Source organism: Stenella coeruleoalba, assembly GCF_951394435.1.
Source record: "Stenella coeruleoalba genome assembly, chromosome: 8".
Lineage (NCBI taxonomy): Eukaryota > Metazoa > Chordata > Mammalia > Artiodactyla > Delphinidae > Stenella > Stenella coeruleoalba.
In genome coordinates, this window is record NC_137154.1 from 45954539 (window position 1) to 45979862 (window position 25324).

At 38.4% G+C, this 25324-nt stretch overlaps 1 protein-coding gene across 2 annotated transcripts in view; it reads left to right on the top strand.

The window, feature by feature from the left end:
- DENND5A (DENN domain containing 5A) overlaps positions 1-25324 on the top strand; it is a 108323-nt gene that overhangs the window by 14168 nt on the left and 68831 nt on the right. The gene's annotated exons all lie outside the window — the stretch shown is intronic.

Genomic DNA, 25324 nt, shown 5'->3' on the forward strand with positions numbered 1-25324 from the left:
TGTGTATGCTTTTTATAATTTCTTTTATTGCTCTTTTTTTGTGGGGGATTGGGGAGGGTTGAGGTTAGGCTGCTTTTGAAGGATAATTATGGATTTCTTTTGCTTAGGAAAGCTGGTGAGTTAGCTACAGAAGTAAGGGGTAAAAAAATGCGGTTTGGAGGGTGTATTAGTTTCCTATGACTGCTGCGACAGATTACCATAAACTGGGCGGCTTAAAACAATAGTGATTTTTTTTTTCCTCCTCTGTTCTGGAGGCCAGAAGTCCAAATTCAAGGTGTCAGCAGGCTGCATTCCCTCAGAGGGCTTTTGGGGAGAATAATTCTTTGCCTCTCCCAGCTTCTGGTGGCTGCATTTCTTGGCTTCTGGCCACATCACTCACATCTTCACATCACCATCACCTTTGTGTCTTCTCTGTGTGTCTATCTTATAAGGATACTTCTCTTTGGATTTAGAGCCCACTCAGCTAATTCAGGATGATCTTCTCATCTCAAGATCTTTGATAACCTCTGTAAAGATCTTTTCAAATAAGATAATATTCACAGCTTCTGGGGAGTACGATGTGGACATATCTTTTTTGGGGCCAGCATTCCACCCACTACAGAGGGGCTAAAGGGTAGGTTTTGAATTTCTCTAAGTGTGAGCAAGAAGCAGAGAGGAGTAAAAAGGAGAGCCTAGGAAGAATACTTAGGGAAGAAGAAACTAATATCACCATTGCTCTGTACTGTTACTACACTTGGCATTCAGAAATACCATTGGACTTTTTTTGGCTGTGCTGCGCAGCTTGTGGGATCTTAGTTCCCTGACCGGGAATTGAACCTGGGGCATGGCAATGAAAGTGCTGAGTCCTAACCCCTGGACTGCCAGGGAACTCTCTAGGACTGTTTTTTTAAATTACAGTATAGTTGATTTACAGTGTTATACCATAGGATTTTAGGATAAAAATGACTTAGGTCCAGTTATATTTGACAGAAGCCATGTAACTCCGACAAAAATCAAACTTCTGTTTTGGTAGAACATTCTTATCTATAATAAAGTATTTCTTTAGCACAGTGATGTTGGAACCAGTCAGATATGTTGTCATTGTCATCAGTAATCACTGTCTTATCTAGGCCTTGTATTTGTGCTATATTCTTTTAATATAGGCAACAAAGGCTCATAAAAGAGAAGCAAGAGCTGGTTAGACTTTCCAAACCTCTCATTTTACAGAGGAAGAACATGTGGCTGGGAGGGTTTTGAATAATTTGTCTGGGTTCCCGCAGCTGGTTAGTTAACTTAGCACTGGAACTTGAATTTGGGGTCTCTTAATTCTTAGGTGAGTGTTTTTTCCCATGATGTGGTATACAAACTGTGCAAACTGTTAAAGAAGTAAATATTTGTGAATCTATATCTGTATTTATATTGGTCTCCTCTCCTTAAAGCTGAGGTTCTCTGCTGGGATAGTAAAGGATATAGTGTAGCCTAAAAGTTACATCTGTCACCTGGATCAGAATCCTCCATTTACTGTTTGTGTGACCTTGGGTGATTTACTTCTCTGTTTTAATTACTTCATTTTTTTGGTAAGTTTATTTATTTTATTTATTTTTGGCTGCGTTGGGTCTTTGTTGCTACACGCGGGTTTCTCTAGTTGCGGCAAGTGGGGGCCACTCTTTCATCGCGGTGCACAGGCTTCTCATTGTGGTGGCTTCTTGTTGCAGAGCACGGGCTCCAGGTGCGTGGGCTTCAGTAGTTGTGGCACGTGGGCTCAGTGGTTGTGGCTCGTGGGCTCTAGAGTGCAGGTTCAGTAGTTGTGGCACATGGGCTTATTTGCTCCGCAGCATGTGAGATCTTCCAGGACCAGGGCTGGAACCTGTGTCCCCTGCATTGGCAGGCGGACTCTCAACCACTGTGCCACCAGGGAAGCCTTAGTTACTTCATTTTTAAAGTGGAAATAAAACCTATCTCTTAGGGATTTTGTAGGATTAAATAAGTTAATACATTAAATGGCTTGGAATAGTGCCTGGCACATGATGAGTATCCATTAAATGTTTGCTATTGCTAACATTTTTATTCTTTGCATCACTTAATTTTCTATATAATTTTGACATTGTTGGGAAGTGGAAATGGGGTAATAGTACTACATACATTATCTCATTTGGGCCTGTTAGCAACCATATGAGAGAAGTTTTATTTTTCCCATTTTATGGACGAGGAAACTGAGGCACAACACAATTTGCCTGAGGTTATACAGCTAATATACAGAAAGGCTGGGGTTCGAACTCAAATCTGTCAGAATCTGGAGTTTATGCTTTAAAAAAAAAGTAAAACTTTACTAAGGAAACAAACAAACACAGTAAAGTACACGTCAAAGTGTACACTGTGATATATTTTCACAAACTGAACACACCCATGTTGCCAGAACCCCAGAATCCTTCCTTGTGCTTCTTCCAGTCCGTAATTGCCCTCCCACCCACCAAAGGTAACCACTGTTCTGACTTCTAACAGCATCAATTAGTTTTGCCTGTCTTTGTACTTTATATAAATGTAACCATACACTATGTGCTCTTTTGTGTCTGGATTTTTTTTTGCACATTATGTCTGAGAGGTTCATTCATACTGTTATATGCAGTTTTAGATTGATCATTCTCACTGCTGTGTTTCCTTTTGTGTTAACTACTCAATAATTTCTCTCTCAATTCCACTGTTGTTGACACTTGGATAGTGTCTAGATTTTGAATGTTAACAATAGTGATATGTTATGAACATTTCCTGTATGTGCCCTTTTTGTGAACGTGCACTTTGTCCTGTTGAGTATATACCTAGGAGTGGAGTTGCTGGGTCATAGGTTTATGTTCAGCTTTAGTAGATACTGCCGTGCTGTTTTCCACAGTAGCTGGATCAATTTACATTCTCAATTGCAGTGCATGAGAGTGTAGGTTGCTCCCTATCCTTACCAACACTCAGCATTTTCCTTCCTTTTCATTTTAGCTATTCTAGCGGTTATGTAGTGGTATTGCATTACTTAAATTTGCATTTTCTGGATGACTGATGAAGTTGAGTACCTCTCAAAGGTTTATCCGTTATTTGTATATCCTCTTTATAGAAGTATCCAAGTCTTTTGCCATTTTTCTTTTAGGTGGTCTTTTTTTTACTTATTGATTTAATGGAATCTTTATATGTTTCTAGGTATGTTTCTTGTTTCAGTTATATGTATTGCAAGTTATCTTCTTGTGATTTGTGTATTTCCTTTTCATTCTCTTCACGGTGACTTTTAAAGAACAGAAATTTTTAGTTATAATCCATTTTATCAGTTTTCTCTCTTTATGTTTCATGCATCTTGTATTCTGTTTTAGATATCTTTGCTATTGCAGGGTCACAAAGATGTTCTGTTTCCTTCTAAAGCTTTTATTGTTTTACCTTTCACATTTAGATCTGAAATCCCAGAGCTAACTCTCTTAAGCACTATGCTATAACACAATTCTGTACTGCCTGAAAAAGCTCCCCCATCTCTGTGTGTGTGTGTGTGTGTGTGTGTGTGTGTCTGCGTGCACGGGCGCACACCATTTATCAGCATTCTGTAGAGTGAAAGAGAAACATGTCCATTGCTCTCACAGCTGGGCCTAAAGTACAACAAGGCTTTGAAATGACCAATAACAGTGCTTTTAATACACATTTAGTAAAACAAATGTTAGTCATTGTTCTTTTTAAAAAAAAATTATTTATTTAATTTATTTTTGGCTGCATTGGGTCTTTGTTGCTGTGCACGGGCTTTCTCTAGTTGTGGTGAGTGGGGGCTACTCTTCGTTGCGGTGCGCAGGCTTCTCATTGCAGTGGCTTCTCTTGTTGCGGAGCACGGGCTCTAGGCACGCGGGCTTCGGTAGTTGTAGCTCATGGGCTCTAGAGTGCAGGCTCAGTAGTTGTGGAGCACTGACTTACTTGTTCCACAGCATGTGGGATCTTCCTGGACCAGGACTTGAACCTGTGTCCCCTGCATTGGCAGGCGGATTCTTTTTTTTTTTTTTTTTTTCCTTTCAGGTGGATTCTTAACCAGTGCGCCACCAGGGAAGCCCAGTCATTGTTCTTTGATTTAGTACCAATTGGTAAAATTTTAGTAGTTTAGGAAACTCTGTAAAAAAAAAAAAGGTTGTTAGTATAAAAGGCCTTAAGGGTGAAGATAATTCTCTTCTGTTATTAAGGGTAACCTGACAGGAGGTTCCCAGATTCTTAAATCTTGGCACTCTGGGAAAGAAGACTGTTGGGTGCTTCCTTGTGAGCTGTGGTTTGAAATTTGAATTTAGGGACATTTTAGTGTTTTTGGTACAGCCACGTTTCCTGCTCTGGGTTCTGCTTTGGTACTCATTCTGTGAAGCAGATAAATGCTGTCACTTTCATGCAGTAGAGGCTTTCTTTTGGGGAAGCATTTGGGAATTCCCAGGGCATTTCTGTGTCTTGTTTTCATGGTTGAAGATTTAGATGTGATTCTTGCATGTATGGCTATTTTTTTGCCTCTTGTGCTCCATACAAGTATGTCCCATATGCTTTACACATATTTACACACTCAGTCCTCTCAATACGCCTATGAAATAGGTATTATTATCCCTGCATTACAGGTGAGGAAACTGAGATTTATAGAAGAGAGACCTTAGGCAGATTACTTAAAATTCAACAAGACATGGAACTAGTATTTGAATTTAGATTTGCTGTCATTAAAGTCCTGTTTCTTCCACTATTATGTATCTATATCACAGGATATACAGCAGTATCTTCCTAGCTTCATCTGGATGAGAGGCCCATTCAGATTTCTGAGGCCTGTCTGCCTGGAGGACGAAATACAAGTTTACTCAAGTGTGTTCATGAATTCCAGGAGGGGTTGATTTTGAATGATAATTTTTAAAAATTAATTAATTAATTAATTAACTTTTGGCTGTGTTGGGTCTTCGTTGCTGTGCATGGGCTTTCTCTCGTTGTGGTGAGTGGGCTTCTCATTGCGGTGGCTTCTCTTGTTGGGAGCATGGGCTCTAGGGTGTGCAGGCTTCAGTGGTTGTGGCACATGGGCTCAGTAGTTGTGGCTCGCGGGCTCTAGAACGCAGGCTCAGTAGTTGTGGTGCACGGGCTTAGTTGCTTTGCAACATGTGAGATCTTCCTGGACCAGGGCTCGAACCTGTGTCCCCTGCATTGGCAGGCGGATTCTTAACCACTGTGCCATCAAGAAAGTCCCTTGAATGATAAATTTTTATGTCTCTATAGCACTTAGCGGCATAGAGTTGTGTGCTACACAGTGGGAACTCAATGAAGATTAATGGATAAATTGCTTGAGTATGGAATAATGTAGTAATGTCACAGAATGGGTGAATGTGGGGTAGACAGGGTCTCTATCCGGTGGCTGAGTGGAGAAAACATCAGTCTGTGCTTATATTTATAGCTTGGATTTGTTGAGAGGGTGTGATTATGATGTTAGGTTTTTTTTTTTTCTTTTTTTTTTTTTTTGCGGTATGCGGGCCTCTCACTGTTGTGGCCTCTCCCGTTGCGGAGCACAGGCTCCGGACATGCAGGCTCAGAGGCCATGGCTCATGGGCCCAGCCGCTCTGCGGCATGTGGGATCCTCCCGGACCGGGGCGCGAACCCGTGTCCCCTGCATTGGCAGGCGGACTCTCAACCACTGCACCACCAGGGAAGCCCATGATGTTAGGTTTTGGATGAATTGTTTTGATTAAATGTCTTGCACAATGCGTAAATATCTGTGGGTTGATATGTTGATGAATTTTGGGGATATTTTCACCTTGGGAGACAATTAAAATTTTTGGCTCGACACATTTTCTTCCCTCTCTGTGGTAGCAGAAGTGTATTCATTTTCAAAATTCTTCTTTAGCGTCATTTGGAATAGGTTGGCTGGTTTGGTTTTTGCTGCTGTGGTAAGAAGAACTGTGTTATAATTACCATCTCTGCTTCCTCTAACAGTTTTATGGATTTGCTTTGAAGAACCCTAAAAAAGAAGAAACTTTTATTGTGATAAATAGTTCTTCCAGAAGGATGTTTTATACTGGGTGATACTCTAAATGTGAAATCCCAAATAACCACATTTGAAAAAAATATCTCCAAGACTGAAATGGCCCCAGAAGCTCCCCCCTCCATTGTCATGGTAAATTATCAATAGATTGGCAAGGATAGAACTGAATTGGTGAGAGACTGAAACCTGAGATCATTAAGCATTTACATAGGAGCATTTAATTCCTCTGAATGAATTCAAGTCTCCTGACCCAGACAAATTACACCCCAGAGTTCTGAAAGAATTTTGGTATGATTATCATTTAGTCACTGTCAATAACCTGTAAGGAATCATAGAATTACCACAAAAGACATATTTTCAAGTCTGAGAAGAAGGTAAGAGCTCGACATATTCAAAATCTAGAATGGTTTATTAAGGATGTAGTATGAGGATTTAGAAGAGGAAACTGATTATTAGGAGCCAACACGGGCCCGCTAGGAATATGTTAGTGACTTAACTAACCACATTTTCTTTATTAAGGGAGTAGACTAGTAGAAAAGGGGAATACTGTCAGCTACCATTTTTTTTTTTACTTTTAATTTTATATTGGAGTATAGCTGATTAACAATGTTGTGATAATTTCAGGTGCACAGCTAAGCGACTCAGCCATACATATACATGTATCCATTCTCCCCCAGACTCCCCTCCCATCCAGGCTGCCACGCACTTCCCTTGTGGTCAATTGGTTAAGAATCTGCCTTCCAGTGCAGGGGACGCGGGTTCGAACCCTGGTTGGAGAACTAAGATTCCCATGTGCTGCAGTGCAACTAAGCCTTTGTGCTGCAACTAAGACCCGACACAGCCAAAAATAATAAATAAGTAAATATTAAAAAAAAAAAAAGAGTAAGGTAGGTTAACTCTTTAAAAAAAACCCAAAAAACATTGAGCAGAGTTCCCTGTGCTGTACAGTAAGTCCTTGTTGGTTATCCTTTTTAAATATAGTAGTGTGTTCATGTCAATCCCAACCTCCCTAACTATCCCTTCTCTCCACCCTTGGCCTCCCCCACCCCCCATAACCATAAATTCATTCTCTTAAGTCTGTGAATCTGTTTCTGTTTTGTAAGTACGTTCATTTGTATCATTTCTTTTTAGATTCTGCATATAAACTATATCATACGATATTTCTCTTTGTCTGACTTTCACTCAGTATGACAATCTCAGTATGACAGTTTCATGAATATGGTAGCTCATGTTGGTAAATGAGCTGCCATGTTTTGATTCAAGAATGTTTTGAAGGGAATGATTAGGATATAGTTGGGAATAAGAGATTTGAGCTGTATGATGAAACAGGTGATGCAGGGAGTTCCCTGGCAGTCCAGTGGTTAGGACTTGGCGCTTTCACTGCCATGGCCCTGGGTTCAGTCCCTGGTCGGGGAAGTAAGATCCCGCAAGCTGCGTAGCGTAACAAAAAAAAAACCCAAGGGGGGAAAAGAAGAAACAGGTAATGTATAAGTGTAGAAGGGAGGTATGACTTAATAGCAACACAAAAATGTAAGGCTTGTAGTTGGCTGCAAGTTGGATTTATGGCAAAAGTGTGGTTTGGTTGACAAAAAGTTGTGGTTTTAGCTTTCATTAATAGATATTGTTGAAAGAGCGAGTGGATAGTGCTGTTTTTTTGTTTGTTTGTTTGTTTTTGATAGTGCTATTTTAAACGATATTAGACCACACCTAGGTAGAGTACTGATTTCAGTTCTAGGATCTAGGGTAGTGAGGGACCTGAAAATATCATATGAACTACATTCAAAGGAGCAGATTTGTTTTTTGACCAGTATATAGCTCTGACAGTAGCTCCCACAGAAGAGCTCCAGAAAAACTTGGAGATGGAGAAACGGCAGCATTGTTGGACTGCCATAGATTTTGATAGCACTCACTTGAATAAATGTAAATTTTGGCTAAGCAGGCAAAGAAGGGTATGAAGGTCATTCTAGGCAGAGAATAGCATCTACAAAAAGAATAAAGGCATGAAAAAGCATGCCATATTTGAGGAACTACAAGTGAGTTAGTACAGATAGTGTGTAAAGGGGAAGAGGAGGGTGGTAGGAGGTGAGACTGGGGAAATTGGCAGGTGCCTTATATGAAGGTGGAGAAACTGGAATCCGGGTGGATAAAAGTGATTGGCATAAGTCTTGATTGTATATTGAACCAGGCCTAGAATTCCAGGCTTTCTTGTGTCATTTCAAGAGCTCTCTCCCTCTTCCTTTTCTTTAGGTATGTTGTTTTACATTTACTTTAAAATAGTCAGGGCATGGCCTATGGTTATGAAAGGATTCTAAATAATCATACAAGACTATCTTTTACATTCTATAGCAAGCTAAAAAAACTGAAGAAAAGCTGTGACCTACAAGCAGTAGGTTCAGCTGTTAACTTTCCTAGTTATCAGTGCCAGATAATCGTTTTAACTTTTAGAGACAGACAGCCTATATTCTAGGTCATGCTAAAATCAAGAACTCTTTCTGCTTTTCCATGCTATTTGCTTAAAAGAGGGTTCTTTCTTTGCCTAGTTCAAATGATAGTTGCTTGAATGAACAGTTGCAGCTGTAGTGATCCAGCAGTTAACAGCTGTGCCAAATAGAAAATATGTTTATCAAGACCTTGTGGTAACTTTGCGTGTGACTGCGGTGTTTGTAGCTTATTGTTCCACTGACGGCAGGGTTGAATTTCAGCATGGGAAGCAGGTTTCTGAGGCCTTTCTGCTTGTTCCTTAGTCAGGGCTCTCTCTATCCAGGGTTGATATCCAGTCTGTATACTATATGTGTATGGCTAGCATTTGTCCTGATTGGTTGGTGCCCACATTGTACTGATTGTTAAATATTTTGAGAATCATGTCTAACTCTAACCATCCCTCTTTCCTGATCTTATGCCAGACCTGAAGTTTCTGTAATTTGTTTGTGGTTTATTCATACAGAGAAATTGCCTCTTTTTCTCCTCATGCTCTTAAACAATTTTATTTAAAAAATTCCTGGAAACATTTTTTTTTTTAATTATTAAAGGCCGTTATGTAGTATTTTCCTTTAAGTCCACTCATTGATTGGAAAGCTAGGTTCAAACATTAGGAGACAATTAAGGAAATTTGAACACTGACTAAGGATTCTTTTGGTCAAATTTTTCTAGGTGTATTAATAGTATTATGGTTATGTTAAAAGAAAAAAAAGGTCTTATTTTTTAGAGACACATGCCGAAATATTGTAGATAAAATATGTCAAGATTTGCTTTAAAATAATTTGGTATGGGGGTGTACAGATATAAAGTAACATTGGACATGCATTGATATTTGTTGAAACTGGATGATGGATACACGGTAATTCATTGTACTTTTCATAATAAAGAGTTAGAAAAAGCTTATGTATTTTAACCACCCCACATTTATAAAATTATAATTGGATTTTAAAAAATTCTCAAAGGTACATTATTGGCAATTATAACTTCTGATTGCCTTGCAATAATTAGAAGTACAACTTGGGGTTAATATGGGTATACCTCATTTTATTGCACTTCCTTTTATTGGGCTTCACAGATATTGCATTTTTACAGATTGAAGGTTTGTGGCCACCTTGCATGGAGCAAGTCTGTCAGCTCCATTTTCCCAACAGCATTTACTCACTTCATATCTCTGTGTCACATTTTGGTAATTCTGGCAATATTTTAAACTTTTTCATTATTATTGTATTTGCTCTGGTGATCTGTAATTAATGATCTTTGATGTTATTATTGCAAAAAAGATTGACTTGCTGAAGGCTTCAATGATGGTTAGCATTTTTTAGAATGAAGTATTTTTAATTAAGATATGTTGGAGACTTCCCTGGTGGTCTAATGGTTAAGACTCTGCGCTCCCAGTTCAGGGGGCCCAGGTTCAATCCCTGATCAGGGAACTAGATCCCACATGCCGCAACTAAGAGCCTGCATGCCACAACTAAAAGATCCCACACATGGCAAGGAAGGTCCCTTGTGCCGCAGCTAAGACCCTGCACAGCCAAATAAATAAATAAATCAAGAAAAAAAAGATATGTACATTGTTTTTTTAGACATAATACTATTGCACACTTACTAGACTACAGTGTAGTGTAAACATAACTTTTATATGCATAGGGAAACCAAAAAATTTGTGTGACTCACTCTTGCTGTATTGTGATATTTGCTTTATTGTGGTGGTCTGGAACCAAACCCATAATATCTCTCAGGTATGTCTGTACTTCAGCCAAAGGCAAAGAAATTTGACCTTTTAGTTTATATAATATTTTTATATAGTATAGCTTTTTGAAGTATTAAAAATGATGCCCCCCGGCTTCCCTGGTGGTGCAGTGGTTGAGAGTCTGCCTGCCAGTGCAGGGTACACGGGTTTGAGCCCTGGCCCGGTAGGATCCTGCATGCTGCGGAACAACTAAGCCCATGCACCACAACTACTTAGCCTGCGCTCTAGAGCCCGCAAGCCACAGCTACTGAAGGCCGCGCGCCTAGAGCCCTTGCTTTGCAACAAGAGAGGCCACCACGATGAGAAGCCCGTGCGCCGCAACGAGGAGTAGCCTCCACTTGCCGCAATTAGAGAGGGCCCGTCTGCAGCAACAAAGACCCAACTCAGCCATAAAGGAAGAAAGGCTTTGTGGGCTTCTAGTTGGGAGCCATTGGCTCTAAAAATTTTGATCAACCTTTTTTGTATTTACACTTCTTAACCCAATTGTAATTAATATTGTAATTGGGAATTTTTTCTTTTCCTATGTATGTTGCTTTAATGGTTAGATTGTATTCCAGTGCCTTAATATACCAAACTATCTTCTTGTTGTTAAGCATTTGCTTTTCTTCTTTTTCTTGCAGTTGTTAATAGCTCTACTATGAGAAATAGCTTTTTAAAAAAATGCTATTTGAGTGCTATTTTAGTGGGTGCCTTTTTTTTTTTTCCCCTGGTGCCTTTTGGGTGGTATTTTAGCGGATTTAGCAGGTCAAAGGGTATGGATATTTTTTTCTTTTTACAGCTTTTGTGATGTCGTGCTAGTTTGGTTGAGCTTCTTTCAAAGGTGTCACTTAGTGTGTTGGAACCATTTCAGTGTTTAATTCTCTGACTGCTATACCAAAGTTTTAAGGCAAATTAACAGTCTGGAAAAAAGGATAAATTTGGTTCTATTCAGAAGAACTGAGCTTTCATTGGGAACAGGGGGAAGGATGGGAATGTATTAACTAAATTTTGCCTTCAGTGAAGTCAGTTTAAGATACTGCCGTTTAGCTCAATTAGAGAGTTAGCTGCATAATAAAGGTGGCATTTGAATGAAGTCTTGAAGGATAGGAACAACTTAGACTTGATGTGAGTGGGGCAGGTAAAAGATAGATGAGCAGGGAGCTATGGGGAATGTTTAGGCAATGTCGAGTCATCCTGTTTGGCCATAACATATGCTATTTACAGCATGGTAATGGAAGCTAGGATTAAAGAGTTAGAGGAACAAGTAAAATAAACAAGAATATGCCAGACAGACTGTGTGAAAAATAATAGTGGGGGGAAAAAAAGAGAAATGATGGTATTTGACTGTAATAGCTTGAAGACTATCAGCTGCCACTATTGCTTCTATAAATAACTTGCAGGAAAATTGCTACCCTGTTAGTCATTCTGCTAGGGTCCTCATTTTAGCAGACCTATGATTTTCTAGGAAAAGTAGGATCAGTGTTTGTAGGGTTGTTGATCTAAATGGAACTGATTAATTTTCATAGTCTATCCAGATAAGAGAATATGAGAGATGTAGAAGACAATGGACATTGAGAAGGTGGATAGAAAAAAACTGACATAGCGTTTACTCCTTGGGCTTTTTCTAAGAAGCTTTTCATCTAAAGCTTTGGCAACAGTGGTGGCTTTTAGTCTTGGTTTTCTTCCCGGGGCTGATAGAAAGCCCTAGCCTCATGAGTTCATGTTCCTCTTACTAAGCTCAGTTACTGGCAGGTTGGGCCCCCAGTTTAACCTCATTTTTTACTCTCTGTGGATCCCTAGTACCAAGAGAAGGCTCTGAGGGGCCGTCTTTGTCCTAACTGCTAAAGGGTATGGCAACTTGGAGATTGATGGTGCTTGGTGCAGTGAAAGGATCCAGGAGATTTGGGTTGCTTTAGTTGGGGAGGAACCCCTATTATGACCTGTGGCTTGAGGATACTGTTTTGTATCACAGTAGAGAACTTGGGGTTTTATGGCTTTTTAGCCTTCTGATGAAGATTACTTACTCTTACACCAAGATTTTACTTCTTGACTGCTCTAAATTTTAAAGTTCTAAGAGACATACACTCTAGTGTAGTATGTGTAAAGAACATTGGATGGGGTGTCTGGAGGGGTTTCTAATCCCATTTTGCCTTATACCCATTGGTGACTTATTATCTCTGAGCCAGTTTCCTTATCTGTAAAATCCCTCTGAGGGTTGTGGTGAAGCTTAATAAAATAATATACTATGTGAAAATGTTTTCAGTGAATTTCAGATAGTATATGTATTTTTTCATTTTTTGCATTCAAGGTTTCTCATCCTATATAATGCCAAGAGTAGAGGAAATGTGCAAGAGTAATGTGTGGATAATTGTGGAAAGTTTGGATTCATGAAATTGACCTTTTGAGGAGGAATGCTTTTCATTTTCTAAGACTTAAAGAAGATATAGAGAAAACTCTGACAGTGAGGGCTTTAAGGAAAAGATCTGTATTTTCCTCTTTGGAAATCTTTGCAAAAACACAGAGAAAGTGGGTATTGGGTGAGCAGAAATCTGAGAAGGAGGAAATTATCTTGAAATTTTATTTGTGAGGAGATAAATAAAATTTATCTTTAAATTTGTGCTTTACTCACTTGTGGCAATCTGGGAAGGGAGAACAATGCTGACTCAAGTTGGAAACTAAATCTAGAGCCTTGGTAGATTTTTCACTATAAGGTAGTACTGGATTATGAATTTCAAATACTTTTTCCTCCCAAGAGGGCTTTTAGTAACAAGGCAGGGAGTGATGGTTATTCTCCTTTTTGCTATCAATGAATAATGTAGCTATGCAAATCCCTCTGTAGGTGATGAGTCAGGACTCCTACAGTTGTTTTGGCTTTGAGTTAAAGTTTTGTTCATTTCAGTTTTCAAGTACTGTGTTAATATTTTATAACTATTTTAATACATGTTTCTTTGGTTTAAAAGAACTATGTGATTAATATTAGTCTTCTAGTATTCACCTTTAAATTGGTGCATATAAATAGGAAGAGTTTTTTTTTAATCCTTGTACTTTAATATTGTTAAGATATCTAAATTTTGCAGTATAGAAATTAGGAATTAAATTAGTATTCTAAATCCTCGTTTAAAAAAAAATCTCTACTAGCTCGAGAGAATTGTGCCATTAAGTTATGCATATTTTTTAGTGTAATCTTTATCTTGAGATCATACGTGCTCAAGGTAGGCAATATAGAAAGTAGATAAAAGCATAAAGAAAAAAATAGCAATCACCCATAGTCCAGCCTTCTAGAAGTAACATAACCATGTTTAATATTTTGTGTATTTCTTTCCATAATTTTTTCTGTGTTGAATTACTTAAAAATATATTGTAATGCACCCCAGTGTTCATAGCAGCACTGTTTACAATAGCCAAGACATGGAGGCAACGTAAATGTCCATTGACAGAAAAATGGTTAAAAAAGATGTGGTATATACACACAATGGAATCATAGCCATAAAAAAGAATGAAACAATGCCATTTGCAGCAACATGGATGGACATAGAGATTATCATACTAGGTGAAGTCAGTCAGACAAGGAAAGACATATCCATACAATGGGCTTCCCTGGTGGCGCAGTGGTTAAGAATCTGCCTGCCAATGCAGGGGATATGGGTTTGAGTCCTGGTCTGGGAAGATCTTACATGCTGCAGAGCAATGAAGCCCAAGTGCCACAACAACTGAGCCTGCGCTCTAGAGCCCGCAAGACACAACTACTAAGCCCACGTGCCTAGAGCCCATGCTCCACAACAAGAGAAGCCACTGCAATGAGAAGCCCGCACACTGCAACGAAGAGTAGCCTGTGCTCGCTGCAACTAGAGAAAGCCTGCATGCAGCAACAAAGCCCCAATGCAGCCAAAAATAAATAAATAAAAATTTTGAAAAAGAAATACCATGATATCACTTATATGTGGAATCTTAAAAAATGATACAAATGAACTTAATTACAAAACAGAAAGGGACTCCTAGACATAGAAAACAAACTTATGGTTACCAAAGGGGAAAAGGTGGGGGTGGGGGGAGGGATAAATTGGGAATTTGGGATTAACAGATACACACTACTATGTATAAAATAAACAACAAAGACTTACTGTATAGCACAGGGAACTATATTCAATATCTTGTAATAACCTGTAATGGAAAAGAATCTGAAAAAGTATGTATATGTGTAGATATATATAACAGTCACTTTGCTGTATACCTGAAACATTGTAAATCAACTATACTTCAGTAAAAAATATATATTATAAGCAAACTGTCATTTTTTTGCAATTTATGGGAAATCTATGTTATAGGTACTTATCTATATTTTTTGCTTCTTTTAATGTTCTTCTGATTTAAAATTTTTATATGATTTTTCTTATCATGTCATTTTATTTTTTGAGGTAGGTAGGACAGAAATCACAAAATTAAATAAAATACCATTATCTTCAGGATGTCTTAAGCTCTGTAGGGTAAGGTACCAAGTTTCATCTGAAATCACATTCACAGGGCTTCTTGAGGGCTTTAACTGTGCCTCTGTTTCCTTTCCTTTTATTTGTACATGATCATATCTAGTTAGGAAAACTGTGTTAATCTTCATTACTCTCTATATTTCTTCTCTTTGAGATTTGCAACATCTGAGAGATTCTTTTTGTTATAGGAGTATGTTGTGGTTTGACCCTTGGGTGAAACCTGTAATGGATACTTTGAAGCAGTGGCTTATGGTAGTTTTTGGTTCACAGATCCCTTTGAGAATCTTACACAAACTATGGATCCTTGCTCTAGCTCAATCTGGATCATTTGAAATCTTGGCTTGCTAGGCCTATTGCACAGCTAGTACCTTAGGTTGTCCCTTTATCTTGGAGTTATACTTTGTGATACTTCTCTTGTGATAGATCCAGTTTGCTGCACATCCCATATATACATCTTTCTTGGTTAATTTTAGTTTTGGCAGAGACCTTTTAAATTTCCACAAGCTTGTTGTTGTTTGTCTTTTTATTTTTTTTAAAAACAACTTTATTGAGATATAATTTACATACCATGAAGTCCATATCCCCCCACTGTAGGCAACTACAAATGTATTTTCTGTCTTTGATTTGCTTATTCTGGACATTTTGTTTAAATGGGATATAATTTTTAAAATCTTTTAAATAAACTGTTTTAGAATAGATTTACATTTATAGAAAAGTTGTGAAGATAGTGCAGGAAGTTCCTATATACCCCACATGCAGTTTCCCCAATAGTAGTATCTTAACATTCAATATGGTACATTTGTCACAATTAGTGAGCCAATATTGATACATTATTATAATTAAAGTGTGGGTCTGTTTTCATCCACTGTGCTGGATCGTTGGAGTGTACTTGTGAATTTGGGAATTCATGCCCTTCATTTCTGGGAAATTTTATTGAATTATTTTGTTGATAAGAGCTTCCCCTTTATTTTCTCTGTTCTCTCTTTATGGGATTCTATTATTTGGATATTAGACTTAGTGGACTGACTCCATACTTTATTCATATTTTCTTAGTTTTTGCATAACTCTCTTTCTGTCCAGTATTCCCCATTCAGGATACCATATTATAAATAGTCGTTATGTTTGTTTAGGCTTCTTTTAGCTGTAACCTTTTCTCATGCTTGTTTTCTTTTTGATGACTTCAGCAGTTTTGAAGAATATTGGTCAGCTGTTTTGTAGAATGTCCCTCAATCGGGATGTGTGTGATGTTTTTCTTCATGATTAGACCGGGGTTATGGTTTTTTGAGAGGAAGACTACAGAGGTAAAGTGTCATTTTCATCATATTATATCAGGAATACATACATACTCTCAACATGACTTATCATTGTTCATGTTTATCTTGATCTCCTGATAGTGTTTGTCAGATTTTTCCAGTGTTTGTCAGATTTGGTAGCGTTTGTCAGATTTTTCCTATGAGCAGCCCATCCTTAAGGAGTGGGGAGTTATTTTCCACCTCATGATCTCTGGCTATGCATTACATCTAAGAATAATGCACCAAGGGGCTTCCCTGGTGGCGCAGTGGTTAAGAGTCTGCCTGCCAATGCAGGGGACACGGGTTCAAGCCCTGGTCTGGGAAGATCCCACATGCTGCAGAGCAACCAAGCCCGTGGGCCACAACTACTGAGCCCACGTGCCACAGCTACTGAAGCCTGCGCACCTAGACCCGGTGCTTTGCAACAAGAGAAGCCACGACAATGAGAAGCCCGTGCACCGCAACGAAGACCCAACACAGCCATAAATAAATAAATTAGTTAATTAAAAAAATAAATTAAAAAAAATAATGCACCAAGAAGCTGATTGGGATCTCTGTGTTCATAGGTGGGATTTGGTTACTGAGAGGTTCACTATGGAATGATTTGGCTATGTAGTTTTTCCCCTGTACCATCAGTATCTCTAGGTCTTTTTTCTTGTGCTGGTCGGGTTTACATAAAATGCTCCTTCAGGTCTCTGCCTTGAGGGCATAATCCTAGCTGCTAACTTTCTGAGAGCCAAGTAGTGGAAGAGCACTGAGGGTCTCAATGTTCAGTATGTAAATCTTCTCTTATTTCCCTATTTTTAGAATGATACCCTTGCTCTCAGCTATGTCTGTGGTTTCTCAGCTGTTAATGCTTGATAACTGTACAATCCCAAGTATAGACACCCATTCTTCTTCTTCTTATTTTTAATTTATTTTTTTTGGCTGCAGTGTGCGGCATGTGGGATCTTAGTTCCCCAACCAGGGATTGAACCCATGCCCTCTGCAATGGGAGCGTGGAGTCTTAACCACTGGACTGCTAGGGAAGTCCCTTCTTTTTTTATTTTTAATTGAGATATAATTGACATATAGCAATGTATTGTTTTAGGTGTACAACAATGATATATGTATATATTGTGAAATGATTACATAATGTCTAGTTAATATCTATCACCATAGCTATAAGTTTTTTTTTTCTTGTGATGAGAACTTTCAAGATTTACTCTCTTAGCAGCTTTTAGATATACAATACAGTATTGTTAACTATAGTCACCATGCTGTACATTACAGCCCCAAGACTTATTTATCTTATAACTGGAAGTTTGTAGCTTTTGACCACCATCACCCATTTGCCCTCCCCACTCATTCTTTTATTTATCCATTGTAAAGAATAAACTTTGTTTTCTTCTTGAATGGAGGAGGCCAGATGGAGTGAAAAATGTATGGGGTGGGGTGGGGTGGGCTGGGTGGTCCAGCTGGTTCAAAATTGAGATATAATTCATGTAACATAAATGTGGCATTTTGAAGTGTACACTTCAGTGGTTTTTAGTGTATTCACTGTGTTGTGCAGCCATCACACTATCTAGTTCCAGAACATTTCCATCATCCCAAAAGGAAACTGCATACCTATTAGCAGTTAGTCCCCTGGCAACCACTTTTTGTTTCTGTAAATATGCCTATTGTGGGCATTTCATATACATGAAATTATACAGCATGTGGCCTTTTGTGTCTGGCTTCTTTAACTTAGCATAATGTCTTCAAGGTTCATTTGTGTTGCGGGATGTAACAGTACTTCATTTCTTTTTATGGCTGAATAATGTTCCATTGTGTAGTTACACAACATTTTGTTTATTCATGAGCTGATGCCAGCTGGTTCTTAAATAGACTTTCAATCAATTCTTCTGTTTTTAGCCCCATCATAATCCCTACTTCATAAGTACCTGATGCTACAAGTTCCTGAGCTTTTTGGAGGTTATGTTGTATCTCAGTTTTCTCAAGTCTACTGTCAGTAATGATTCATCCATCTGCTTCCCAGCTTCTAAAATTTTGTTGCTATTATCTTCACTTTCATTCTATAGGTTTATGCTTCCCCACCTCTACTACTGTTTTAGTGGGATTTTGGGAAGAGACAGGCAGTAGAGGGAGAACTAACGCATGCCTAGAGCTCACAATTTGAAAGGTAGAATTTCCACGCTTGGTCAGACTGTAGGCCCAGCAGTCATTAAGTCATGGAATGATCGAGCTGGAAAAACCTTTACGGATCACCAACTAGTTCTCTGCTTCTTAATCTTTCAGTTGAGGAAAGTGAGACCCACAAAACTCAGTAAGTTGTTTAGGATCATACAATTAGTAGCCAAGGTGGGACCTTGACCCTCTCTCCTCCCTTCCAGGCTAGTTGTTTACACTTAATTTAGGCTGCTTATTTTAAAATTTGGTATTGAGGAGAGCGTGGGGACCATCGCTCATATTTGTCCTCTGCTATTTCTTACTTAGAGATTCCAGTCCAGTGGGTTTGCCTAAGCCCAGTTTTCCAGAGGGCCCAGCTTATAGAGAAAAGTGCCTGTGTATACACACGTAAAGCCTCTGGGAGCCCTCACTCTATTTAGAACAGTATGTGTATTTCCATCTCACAGGACTGGGTTCGTTAAACTGGTCTGATAGACCGTGAATTTGAGAGCTTTTTGCTTTCCCCACTAAACACAGCAAATTACATATCTTAGTTCAAGATGTTAGCTCAACAAATGTGTGCCCTGCAGGGTATTCAGCTGGGCTGAAAGGGAGGCAGTGTCTACACTTGATGTCTTGCTACCAAAGTTCTGTCTTAGCTATGGTTTGGAGCAGTCATCTCTGGATAGGTTCTCAAATCTCAGTCTCTTGTTAAAATCAGGTACATGAGAAGTTCAGCCATTTTAGGAATACTAGGTTCATGAGTTGGACTAGGTGTGGTGCCTGGATGATATCAAGCAAGAGGCAAAGCATCAATAAAAGTAGTGGCTGTATACACAAATCTAAAGTTATCTGACAAAGAAAATATGTTGAGAAAGAAAGTGAACAAATCTTCCTCAGGGGAACACATAGGAGTAACAGATGGTTTCTATTGCTCTTTCATTGAAAAGCCTGGTAAATAGCTTTCCTGGGTTAGATAGTGCCTTAGAAGAGGCCTTGTGGCTTGTCCAGGGTGGGGGCAGCTCACTATCTACATTCTGGATATTTGTTTGTAAGTGTCTGACTCCTGAGCACCACAGTCATCTTGGTGATGTGGGCCAAGGTATAGGCTGTTTCTTCAAGGAGCAGTTTACCTTCTTCACTTTATGCTGCAGGAGCTGTGAATTTACCTCGATTGTATGTGTACAAGAGAGGAAGAAGACAGTGATGAGGGCAGTGTAAGATGGCTTTCTTTAGCTACCAGAACTCTGCTTGCTAGTCTTACTGTGTGTTTTAAAGCTGTCTCTATTTAAAAAGTGCTGATATTAATGAAGTAGTCATCTAAAAGTAATAACAAGGTTAATTTAGTTAGAAATTTGCATTCCCTTTTCTTACTACATTGTGCCCTCTTAGTCAAAGATGACAGAAGATGATCTCTGATTTGTACAGGGGTTCAGAAATTATCTAGAAGACAAGCAGAATTGAAATGCTGGGGCAACAAATGAAGATAAAACCAGCTGGTTTTCAATGTGAACTGAAAACCCAAGTATGAGTTGGTAGTGATACTATTCTGATGTGCAGTCAGTTTCGGAAACGTTTGTAATAGGAGAAATACAGTGATGTCTTTTAATGCAGGAAGGAAATTGATTATAGCATGAGTAGCACTGAATTGATGGCCAGTGACACTAACGGGATCAATTGTAGGACATCCCAGGATGCCAGTATGCAAAGGATAGCATAATAACCTGGTTATATCCATTCCCAGAGGAAAAAATTTCATCATTCTTGCTGTAGATAATGTGAACTAGACCTTGTAGGATTGCTGTTGATGTGGTGAGGTGAGGCAGTTTATGTGACACTTCTGTCTTGGGCCTGGAGAGAGGGATAGTTAAGCTGCCTTCAAAGAGCTCTGTCCAAGGTATAGCTTTGAATGCTTCAATTGTGTTGCCTGCAGCCTCTGCTTTAAAACTTTGGCAGGTTGTTAAAAACATTAAAACACTTTTTAAAAATTAAAAATATACTTTTTAAATACATTAAACTTTTTATTTGACATAATTGTAGATTCATAAGCTGTTGTAAGAAATAATACAGGGAGATTACCCTGTACTCTTTACCCAATGGTAACATCTTAAAAAACTATAGTATACTGTCACAACCAAGATACTGACATTGATATAGTCAGGATACAGAATAGTTCCATCACCACAAGAATTCTTAGGGCTGCCTTTTTATAGCCACCCTCCCCCCGTCCCTGACCTTTGGCAACCACTAACCTGTTCGTTTCTATAATTTTGTCATTTCAAGAATGTTATATAAATGGAATCATACAGCATGTAACCTATTGGGATGGGCTCTTCTTACTCTTGTAGTGCAGGTCTGCAGCAATGAATTCTCTTAGTTTTGCTTTACTTGCAGTTGTTTTAATTTTGCCTTCATTTTTGAAGGATTTTTGTTTGTTTATAGAATTCTAGGTTGACAAGGCCTTTTTTTTTCTTTTTTTTTAGTGCTTGTAAGGTGTTGTTCCGTGTCTTCTAATCTCCATTGTTTCTGTTAAAAAGGCAGTAGTAATTTCAATAATTTTTTCTTCTTTAATGTATTTTTTTCCCCTCTGGCTCCATTCAAGATTTTCTCCTTAAAATTTTTTCTCTCTTTTTTTTCAAAAATTTGACTGCATATGATTTTCTTGGTATTTATCCTGCTTGGGATTCAGCTGAGCTTCTTGACTCTGTAAATTTATATCTTTTACCAAATTGGGAAAATTTTGATCATTATTTCTTCAAATATTCTTTTTTGCCTCATTTGCTCTCCTTTCCTTTGGGGCTCCAATTATATGTATGTTAGACTTGCTGCCCCACATAACTTTGGGTCCCCCCCACCCCCGACCCCCTTTCTCTCACTAATCTTTTTTCTCTCTGTTCTTCAGATTGGTTATTTTTTGGTTGACCTGTTTTTAAGTTCATTAATTCTTCTGCATCTCCAATCTGCTGTTAAGCCCATCCACTTAATTATAGTGTCTATTTCGTTGTTCTGTCTTTTCATTCATTATGAACATTGCTGTTTTAAATCCTTGTCTGCTAATCCCAATATTTGGATCAATGCAAAGTCGTTTACTTTTGATTGACTCTTCTCTTGAGAATGGGTCATGTTTTTCTGTTTTTTTATATGCTGAACAATTTTAGATTGTGTCCTTGACATTATGTACGATATGTTGTAGAGACTCTGGATTCTGTCACCTTCCTCCAAAAACATTGAATTTTGTTTGTTCTGTTTCCCAGCAGTGAGCGGCCGCTTAAATCTCAGTTCAGTTCTGTTAGCCCTAACCTAGCTGCTTGGGATCTGTTCCATGCACGCATGGTTCAGGGATCAGCCAGAGATTTGAGCAGCGTTTATACACAGAGTTAGGGGCACCCCCTCTCTGGCTCTCTCTGGAATTTCCTTCCCTTGCTTCCCAGCTGTTGTGGTTGCCTTTAAATTCTGTCCTCCGGTTCCTTAAGCTAGTATAACTATGGATTTTTATCCGAATTTTAGCCACCTCTCATGGCATAGACTGGGACCTGCCTAGCCAAAAGCCATGAAAAGGGGACATTTATCCAGTGTTGTTACCTTTTTCTAAGAGTTGACCCTCCATCTGCGTTCATAATCTGCCTGCTTTTCATTTCTAGTACCTTCAGGTAGTTGTTTTTTATATTTTGTCCAGAGTTCATAGTTATCTGCCAGAGAGTTGGTCTCGCTGGAAGCAGAACTTCCATCAAACTAGATATAAATTATTCTGTTGACAAAGTCAGTTTTTGTTGTTTTTTGTGTGTTTTGTTTCAGTTTCACAGATATTTATATTATCCTCCCTATCTCCTCCAAGGGACCAGATATAAAAATGTCCTTAGCTCTTTTTTTCTTTAATATTTATTTAATTTATTTATTTGGTTGTGCAGGCCCTTAGTTGCAGCATGTGTGCTCCTTAGTTGTGGCTGGCGGGCTCCTTAGTTGCGGCATGCGAGCTCTTAGTTGCGGCATGCACGTGGGATCTAGTTCCCTGACCAGGGATCGAACCCAGGCCCTTAACCACTGCGCCACCAGGGAAGTCCGTTTTTTTTTTTTTTTAACTTCAAATTTTATGTAAAACTCCTTTAGTGTATCCAAACTCTGATTACTGATAGGTTTAGAAATTGAAATATTCATTTTATTTGGTATATCTAACCCAAGATGTAGATATAACAGATGTGTCCCATAAACAGTTTCCCAGGAAATGATGGTTACTTTTATTGTGCTTGAATCTAAGCTAGCACTGTGATCTGGAGAAGCTTTGTGTGGTTCAACATAAACCAGGTTGAGATTTAACCATATTGGGTCTTTCTCAGGTAGCTGTTTGGGTACCTACCTTTTCATATCTGCTCTACCATTTAAAAACACAGATGTAATAAATTTAATATAAATGTACAACTTGGAGATCTTGTTGAACATTTTCTGATGACCTTACAGAGGACTTCAGACAGAAGTTTTGAGGATATTTTTTTTCTTTTTTAACTTGTTGACATGTATGTATGAAACAATCAACATAGGTGTCTCATGATAAGAAAGGAAAAAATAATGGTTTTAATTTGGGTCATCATCAACCTAGAAAGCAGTTATTTAGTAGTATGTGTATTTTATTTTAGATTGTATGAAAACCTGCCCATTTAGGTTAACCTTTAAGTGGTCAAAATATTTCTGCCCAAATTAGGATAAACATTTGGAGCTGTGGTTTTTAACTTTTTCGAGTCATGAGATCCTTTGAGATCTGATAGAAATTGTGTTCTCTCCCCAGAAAAATGCAAATGTCTTCATACAAAAATTTGTAAATTATTTCAGAGAGTTTAGGGGTTCCTTTGAAGCTTCTCAGCATAAGCATCCCTCATTCAGGGTTATTCAAATCAAGCTAGTACCAACAGGCTAATAGCAATACAAATACCAGTTTGTTTCTGGCCTGGCCAGAGCAGAACAAGTAAACAAAGAACCTATTAGAAGTCCTTATAAGGCATGCAGGCTTTAAAAAAAATCTGTCGTGATTTTATCTGAACTGTACTTTCCAGGGAGCAAATTCACAAAGACAGACTGATACCTAGTTGACTAATTTTTAAGTTGCCGTTAGAATTGGGCCTTAGTTTTGATATTCAAACCTGCTGACATTTGTGTTGGGCAAATAATTAGTTGTTGTTTCTAGGACAATAGGACAGTAGTTGTTGTGATGTCATATTCCTGATATTGTCTGAATTTCCAAAGGTCTAAATAATTGAGGATTTATGGGACCTGTGACACATGTGTAGGTTTCAGGAGGTGGGGCTATGTAGATGTTCCTGAGGCAATAAGTCTCCATTGCTTATTCTCAAAAAACTCAGCCCTCAGTAAATGATGAGAGATTGAATTGTTTTTTTTTTTTTTTTTTTAGATTGAATTGTTTTAACAAAAAGATTTTAGGTTTGTGATCTCCTTCCTCTATTACTTTCTGACACTTCATAGGGTGATTATAATGAACAACGATTATTCTCAGGGCCTTCATACCTCTTCTTTATACATCTTCTTTCCCCTTGCAGTGAAAAGACTATGTTCCTGCTACTGGTCCAGTCTAATACACAGAAGGACTTTTGTCTGAGATTGGCACTCTCTTCTGTGCCTTTACTCAGAACCTGACTCTTTAACAAGACTTCTTTACTCAGCTTGTTTAAAGAAGGAGCAGGAGGTAGAGAGGTAGTGGTGGGGACAGAGGATCTGAAGGCCAGTTCTCCCTGTGATTCATAGCTTCCCCCACCTCTTTGTCTACACTCCAGGTCAGCTCATCATGTTTACTTCTGGCTCCATTCTACATCTCACTGGTTGTTTAAAATTCTCCCCCTAAATAGTCCCCTGTTCCATCCTTTGAATGCTCTTCATGTCTTAGGGGGCACCTTGTAGCCATCTTAGGAAAACATCTTTCTCTAAAGGCTTCCATATAGGACATTGCTAACTGCTGTGATTCCTGTATATGTTCAAATATTTCGTGGTTTTTACTGAGGGGATTTTCTAGCCTACTAAGGAAGAAATGAGCAAACTGACAATTAAAAATAAAGAAGCTTAGGAGGAAGAAATAGTTATCTTCTCTCAGAACTGAATGCAGTTTAAAAATACATTCTGAGAATGTCAGACTGTAGACAAGATCTTATGTCAGCTGCTTGTTGTTTAATTACTTTCTACAGTGAGTGCAGGCTTGCCATGGGTGGGCTCTTTGCACTCTTTGCAGGTGTTAGTGAAAACTCTGAGACTAGCTCAACGTAGCTGTAGGGCTTTGTTGCTACTGGTATTACCAGCTGCCGGCTGATTTTGCCAATTTTATTTAGTGAGGATTATGAAATGTATTTTGAGAGATGAAATTTGCTAGAAAAGAGTTTCAGAAAAATCAATTTGGAAGAAGGGATTAGAAATTAGAGGAATTGAGTTGTGGAACTTGCTTTACTAACAGAAAGAAGGTTGGGTCAGAAGTTGAAAATTATGAATAAGTGGGCTTCTGATGATGATGGTGGACAAAACCTGGTGGATAAAATGGAAGTGAAGGTTTTAATTGTTAAAAGCAATAACTCTCTGACTGGAATCATTATTAGTTTCTGGAACAGGTGCCTTAGAAGTAATATAATATAAACTCTGTTTTAAACTTTCAAGGTGCCTCTGGGATGATTTAGAGTGAAGGACTATCTGACTTTAGGTTCATCCCAGTCTTGTGTTGGTGAGGAGTGCATCTTCCTTAATAATCACTAGCCCCTTTGGGTTCTAAGCCAACTTATAAAAACTTTAGTTGGAACAGAATGTATTCTATCAACTAGAGCCTGTGAACAGGATCCTGTGCAAGTGTGCTCTGAATGGATAGACCACATAAGCTTGAGCCTCCCAGATAATAACCTTCCTGGGAAATTGTTATTTGTGTATGTTATTTTTCCTATACATTTAATGGAAAGGTCTTTGAGGATGGGTGTTTCATCTGGTTCATCTCTATCCTCCACAGTACCTAAGGCCCTTGTATAACATGATTACTCAGTAAATAGATATAGAATTCAATTGAATTGTCCTTGATCATGCTTCCCACATATTTTTCCATGATGCCTACTAAATTTATTTGTTCAAAATATTTAGGTGCATTTAATTTGTTCCCTTCTCCCTAATCCCTTGGGAAAAGCAATATTTGGGTGGTATACTTTTAGAAAAAGCACTAGTGGCTTTATAGTAATTT